Source organism: Myotis yumanensis, unplaced genomic scaffold, assembly GCF_028538775.1.
Source record: "Myotis yumanensis isolate MYYU_CA2020_CCGP unplaced genomic scaffold, mMyoYum1.0.hap1 SCAF_1, whole genome shotgun sequence".
Lineage (NCBI taxonomy): Eukaryota > Metazoa > Chordata > Mammalia > Chiroptera > Vespertilionidae > Myotis > Myotis yumanensis.
This window is the reverse complement of record NW_027223752.1, coordinates 167,249,272-167,256,808: the sequence shown is the minus strand read 5'-3', so window position 1 is coordinate 167,256,808 and position 7,537 is coordinate 167,249,272. Positions and strand designations below refer to the sequence as shown.

Below are 7,537 nucleotides of genomic sequence, written 5' to 3'. Positions count from 1 at the left end.
AGTCTCGGTATGCTTTTCTCTTTCCTTCTAGTTGTAGAATTTCCACTCAGCCAGCCTTCCTGTGGTTCTAGATGATGTCTTTTCCGTCTTTTAGTTGTATTTTTGAAGTGGTTGTGAGAGGCAGCAATCTCTGGTGTTTACCTATGCTTCCATCTTGGTTTCTCCTGAATGTTTCTTGTACTTCCTTCTGGCCTGCATAGTTTCTCTTGAGAAAACAGCCTACATACCCCCTGGCAATTGGCAAGGAGACACCTGATTGGTGGTGTTGCTCTTATATCAGTCAGGGGCAAAGCAGATGTACAGTTCTTAGTTCATCCTAGCTTGATGCATGTGTTGGTGGCCAGAGCTGTTTCATGCCTGAGGTACATAACAAAAAAAAAGAGAGAGAGAGAGATCAGCCTACAGTAGTATGGGTACTCCCTTGTAGGTAAATAACAGCTTTTCTCTTGCTGCTTTTAAGATTCTCTCTTTGTCTTTTGCCCTTGGCATTTTAATTATGATGTGTCTTGGTGTGGTCCTCTGGATTCCTATTGTTTGGGGTTCTCTGCACTTCCTGAGCTTCTAAGCCTATTTCTTTCACCAGGTAGGGTAAGTCTTCTGTCATTATTTCTTCAAATAGGTTTTCAATATCTTGCTCTCTCTCTTCTTCTGGCACCCCCATAATTTGGATGTTGGTAAGCTTGAAGTTGTCCCAGAGGCTCCTTATACTATCTTCATATTTTTGGATTCTTTTTTCTTTTTGTTCTTCCAGTTGGGTGATGTTGTTTTTTGCTTCCTTGTATTTCAAATCTTTGACTTGATTCTTGGGATCCTTTATTCTATTATTGAATCTCTGTATATTATTCTTTATTTCAGTCAGTGTATGCTTAATTTTTGACTGATCCTTTCCATTTTTTTTTTTTTTTTTTTTGGCATTCTCACTAAGATCCTTGAAGTTCTTACTAAGTTCCTCAGAGATTTCTAAAAGATTCTTGAGTAACATTATAACTGTGGTTTTGAACTCTATATCCAGCATGTTGCTTTCTTCCATTTCTTCCATTTGTGACATGTTTCTTTGTGTCCACATTTTGGCTCCTTCCCTATGTTGATAGAGTGGCCTTATGTGGTAGGTGTTCTATAGGGCCCAGTGGCTCAGCCTCCCCAATCACCTGAGGTGGACAGTCTTGGTGCACCCCTTTGTGGGCTGTGTGCACAGTCCTGTTATAGTTGAGGCTTGATTGCTGTTGGTATCACTGGGAGGAATTGACCTACAGGCCAGTTGGCTGTGAGGACCAGCTGTGTCTATAATGGAAGAGCTGCTGTGCAGGAGACACCCTTATGGGGCCGGACTTGCTTCAGTAGGGCTTTGGTGCCTACTGAGTCTGTCCCTTGAGTGTGTCACTTATGTATGTGAAGAGTTGTAATCTGGAATGTTCTCACACTGACCACTGGGTACACTGGCTCTTGGATCTTCAAGGAGGTGCAAAGTCAGCCACTGCCTGGGGCCACCCAACAGGAGCTACAGAGAGATCTTCAGATTCCTCCTTTTTGTATCAGATTTGGAAGTGCCCAGATGAGGCCTAGCTGTGAAACAAAGCAGGCTGCTGCTGCCATGCTTTGGGCTTTCATTTGATAACTTTGGGGCTCCCTGACCCAGCTGCTTCCTGTTTGTCATGTTTTAGGATGAGAAAGAACAGGCCATTCATATGCAAAAGCTGCTGTGCACAGCTTGGGTGGGGTTGTAAATTGGGTGGGGCAGGGTCTCAGGAAATCACCAGGGCAGAGCAAACAGCAATGGCTGCCAGTGCGCCCTGGTGCAGGAACAATGGCCTCTGGGAGCACCTCCTTCTGAAAGAAAGCTGCCCTTGTGTTCTGGCCCGATGCCAGACAGTCCAGTTTCTCCCAGTATGTGTCTGGGTCCCCAGAGTCTCACCCGGAACTGGAGTTCAGAGAAATTGAGAGCTTGTATCTCCCTCCCAATTAAAAAAAGCAGCACACCCAGTTGCCAGCCCATTCCATGTGCCCCTCCACACCTCCTACCAGTCTCAACGCACTTTTTTCTTTACTTCTAGTTGTAGAACTTCCACTCAGCCAGCTTTACCGCAGTTCTGGATGATAGTTGTTCTATCTTTTATTTGCAATTTTGATGTGGTTGTGAGAGGCAGCAAGTGTAGGTGTTTACCTATGCCACCATCTTGGTTCTTGAGCTACATTTTTTATATCCACAGCTCTCCATAATCCTTAAGAACATGATTTTCAGGTGACCTATGTTGTTATGATCTACGTACCTGAAACAGAAGTGGAATTTTAGATGATTTCTTGAATAAGGCACAGGAATGCAAACTACAAATAAAAGTCTGGTAAAAATTTAGCTTCGCTAAAGTGGAACTTATTTCAATAAAAGATGCCATAAACAGAGCAAGGAGAAAAACTCATCTAATGAGAATCATGCACATGAACACAGGAAGATAGGGAATTTATAGATTGTAGTGACATTTTTTAAAACGGAATTTGCATCCCTTTACTTTCCATCAGTGTTTGTCTTTCAGTCTAATTACTGGGTTGTACACCTAAACTAATATAATACTGTATGTCAACTGTAATTTAAAAATAAATTTAAAAATTAAAATAAAAATAACAACAGCCCTGGTCAGTTGGAGAGTTGGCTCAGGGACTGCAGGTCTAAGGGTTTGATTCTGATCAAGGGCACATACCTCTTTGTAGAGTTGCAGGCTTGATTGATCCCCTACCCTGGTCAATCTTATTTGGGAGACAACTGATCTTTGTGTTTCTCTCAAATTGATGTTTCTCTCTTCCTGCCTCTACCCCTCCCCTCCACTCTCTCTAAAGATCAATGGAAAAAATATCCTTGGGTGAAGATTAACAAAATCAAACAAACAAACAAAGAAAAATTAAACCCAGAATTTGGAATTTATCCAGACACCATTACTAATAGAATAAAAAAGTAGTGTTAGGATATACTTGCAATAAAATAAAATTCAACATTAAAAATGAATTGTAACCAACTAAATCGACATGGATAAATCTTAAGCTATAATGCCATGTAAAGCTAGGAATTCACAGAAGTACTATATCTATATATCACTGTTATTCTATTTATAAATGTTAAAACCAAGCAAAGCTATATAAATAGGACATGCATAAGCAGATATTTAATGTCTACATAAAATATTGAACAGCTAATAAAATAAGAAAAGGGCATGAGCAAGGCATTCATAAACAGATATTTAATATTTTCATTAAACACCATCTATATAATTAAGAGGTAATATGCTAATTGGTCCTAATGGTGTCCCAGTCATGACTGGTCAACAGGCTACTGCATGTGCACAGGAGCTGGTCGGAGGGGACAGGGGCGGAGACTTCTGCCCCCAGCGCAGGCGTACACAGGCCTGCCCAGTGCTAAAGTCATGCTGCCTCAGAGGTGGAGGCTGCTCCCAACAGAAGCACATGCAGGCAGGAGCTGGTGTGCGGGAATGGGGGCAGGGATTTCTGCCCCCAGTGCAGGCAAGCACAGGGCTGCCCAGCACTAATCTCACGCTGCGTGCATCCCCACCCAACGCTGAGGTGAAGTTGCATGCCTGCATCCCTGGCCAGGGACATGATGCTGCCTGCCTGTGTCCCTGTCCTGGGACTTGGACCTGCCTGTGTGCATCCCCACCCTGCGCTGAGGTGAAGTTGCCTGCCTGCGTCCCTGGCAAGGGATGTGACCCTGCCTGCCTGTGTCCCCCACCTGGAATGTGACATTGCCTGAAAGGGCAAATAGCAATATTAAAATATTTCTTCTAATTAATTCCCTTTTAATGTGCATGAATTTTGTGCACCGGGCCACTAGTTATTAATAAGAAGGTATTTAAAATTTCAACCAAATATTATCATTGATGAAAATAGGAAGTACTTAACAAATCTATTCAATATACAGACTATCATTAGGGTGGAAGGGATCTAATGTCCATAGACTATTGGTTGATGAAGGCTTTCCAAAAAATAAGTTGGAAATCATTATCAACTCATTTTCAATAAAATCTTCTTTTACCTTTTCCTGAAAATTCTATTCTTAAGTGTTTATCTTAAAAAATAATAGATATAAAATATGTTTATGAATAAGAGAACACACTGTAATTTTCTTTACAATGACAATAAATAGAAGTATATTATATACTCATTGATTTGTTTGCTGAACAGAAGATAATTGTATGATAGAGTGTGACTGCTAAAAAAAAGTGAAAGTGATAAACTATAATAGAAAATGTTGGTTGACATTACTTTAGAAAATCTTAAATCAAGATACAGAAGATATAAAATTCTCTCAAAATCTACCAAACCTATAGTTTATAGTACTTTGTTTTCTAAATAGCTGATCCCACTAAAAAAATCAGCAATTTATTATGATATAGTTATAAGTAAAAGTGCTATGAACATTCTTGTACAATTGATTTATGAACATATGCATTAATTCTTCTTAAGTAAACATATAGGCATATAACCGCATGATCACTGGGTACACATATATTTAACTTTATTTAAAAACTGTTACACAATGGACCATCCATTTAAGAATGGAAATTTAAATTGTCATATATTCATACAATGAAATACCATTTGGCAAAGGAAAAAGAAATATATGGCAGCATGGATAAATTTCAAAAGCATTATGTTGAGCAAAAGAAGTCAGACAAAAGACTGTATGGTTTCACTTATATGGTGTTCTAAAAATGGGCAAAACTTAGCTATGTGTCAGATCAGTGGTTCTTTTGGCTGAAAGGAGTTGACTACAAAGGGCCATGAGGATCTTTTCATGTTGATGGATAAATCCTACATCTTAAATAGAGCTGTGGTGACACAGGTGTATACATTGCTCAAAACTCACTGAACTGTATGCTTTTACAGCAACAACAAAAAAATAGGACAAAAAATGTGTAACACTGACTCTCTCAGACAATTAGACTTACTTATTCTGGAGTCCTGGGATCAATATTCAAATCACAACTCATCACACACACATATATATATAATTTACTCATATTGCTGTTAATGTCAAATTAAAGCAATATTGTTATATAAATATATTAAGATGGCAAATATTTTTGTAATACATTATTAGGTGAGAAAGGCATATATGTGCTGTTTAAGTTACATCTAGAAAGATATTGCAGTGTCATTGCTAGGTTGTGGTCACTTGGATGATTTTTATCTCTTTATATAGTTTTGTTTTATATAAATTAACAGAAAAATATTAATTTTAAAATTGTGGAAGGTTAGTGAGTTCATAATAAACATATGATTCAATTAAATGAAGTGATTTGTTAACATTATTAAATTAAACATAGACCTCAAAGCATAAAAACTAAGAAGGAATGAGTATGTGTTTATTCCCTTCTGTGATATTTCATTGAAAGTTTGGACAAAATATTCTAGAGTGGCAAAGGATCTCTTTGCTTGTCCTACAACAGAATCTAAAATTTCAGTCATTAGAGTAGTCTTCTGGTATACAAACATGGGAAATATCTCAAATAATTTCATCACTAAGTCTAGAAATGTAAGGTAGTTGAATACACTGTGACATAAAGACATTGGAGGAAGATAGTTTAAAAAGCCATTGACTGGTAACTAGTCATCTTGAGCTACCCTAGTCATTTTTGAGGTGATTAATCAATGTATTCTAATAGAAAAAAAAATTCCACTTGTTCTTATTTTTCCTAGGCACACAGATAAAAATAAAATTTGTTTTCAGTTTCTATTCTGAATTTCTAGTTACAGTGCCGGTCTTTCTCTCCCAGGAAAGCTGGAGGAAAGAAGTGGGAAGAATACCTCAGGTCATGGTAAATGAAGAACTAAACAGCTCCGGGATAAATTACATAGACTCAACAACACAGTGGGATTTACCTAAGGCATTAGATGGTCACATCTAATGTTGAACATCAAACAAAGCTATTATTCAAATTCATAAAGCCATATTTAATTATAGAGTAATCTAGGCTTGGCAAAATAAAAGATAACAGCACTCATACCTTTTTCCCCTCCTCTAACAATTAAGGAGCTGTTTCCAAAATGAGCTGGAATAGAATAAAAGTAATATGTTGTATGCATCTAAATGAGCAAGAGTTGGGAATCCATTATTTTAAATGCTTATTGGTGATAATGGAAATGTATTATGTATGTTTACTTGCATGAATTTGAATGAGTAAGATGGCATTGTTGGCTACAAAACCAGCAGGCTTTCATAGGAAGTAACTTTACTGAGGAAATAGACTAAGTAGTCTACAAGTTCAGTAAATGCTTATACTGCATTATGGTGCTATCAAGTAAGGTAGCCTCATAGTGTTAACGCAGCATCTAAAAGTGCCTCGCACTCTTGTTAGACACTAGAAGTAACTGGCTCAATAAAGTTTAAGAGCAGCAATATCAGAAACAGAGCTCAATACCTCAGAGTTTTATAAAAGTAGTGCCATTATCATTACTGAAGATTAAATTGAGAACTCAACAGTATAGATCCATTGCTTTCTTTAGAAGATCATATAACCATGCATGAGAATATTTGAAGATCTCAGAAGTAAATGTTGGAAAACATGATCTTGTGTGATGTCTGGGAAAAATGTGAGTATTAAAGAAATGCTGATGGGCAGAATCATAGAGTTTTAGAAATAAATGTAAGAATGTGTTTCATAAAGAGATCTCTCAGTTGATTAAAAAAATGTTAAATAAGTTGACCTCACAGCAAATGCTCTACTTTCTCTTAAAAATACTATCATCTCCTACTCCCCTTTCTTTCTATTATAAAATACAAGGTAAAAGTTTTCTAACCCTTTTGTTATTTCCAAAAACAACTATTGGAGCAATCTGAATGCCCAGACATCTGCATACAAATTTCTAAGTGTGAATCACTGAAATATAGTCTTCAACCTAAGAAGATAAATATTCAAAACAATTGAAAAATATATTCCAAGACATGAGCCATGATATTTCTAATAGTAACAACCAATCTCCCTCTATTTCATTCTTGAATCTTCTTGGTGTGCTAGGGTACTCTGCACATGCCTGAGTGGCTAGAGGCTATGATTTGATATAGGAATTATCAGTTTAGGGAAAGGGGTTGGAATAAAAACTGGGCTCTAACTACAAAATGGTTGAAATATCAGGCACATTTTTTGGCAAATAATGGAGGGTCATCATTATTTTTAAGCAGGTAGTAGAATTTCCAAATGTATTTATTTTCAGAAAGGTAACTTTTAACAGAAACTGAGCATACAAAAGGAAAACTTATTTAAAAATTATTCAGGAATATATTGCAATAATACAAGAATTAAATATAAACTGTCATAAGAAGGAGGAGGAAAAGCAAGTAGACTGAATATGAAAGCCATTATGGAGACAAATGCATGAGATTGTTATCCTATTGAATGGACGGATGAAAAGGAAGTAATGGTAAAAGTTTGATTCTGAGATTTTTGCTTGGATGAGTGTATAAATGATGGTGGCCTGACACTATGTACAGAATATAGAAGAATGATGGCTTTTAAGGGGAAGATAGCCAATT

At 37.2% G+C, this 7,537-nt stretch overlaps 1 pseudogene; it reads left to right on the top strand.

The window, feature by feature from the left end:
* Window positions 1–225: 225 nt before the first annotated feature.
* LOC139001443 (small nucleolar RNA SNORA48) lies at window positions 226–370 on the top strand (annotated as a pseudogene).
* The last annotated feature ends 7,167 nt before the right edge of the window (window positions 371–7,537 follow it).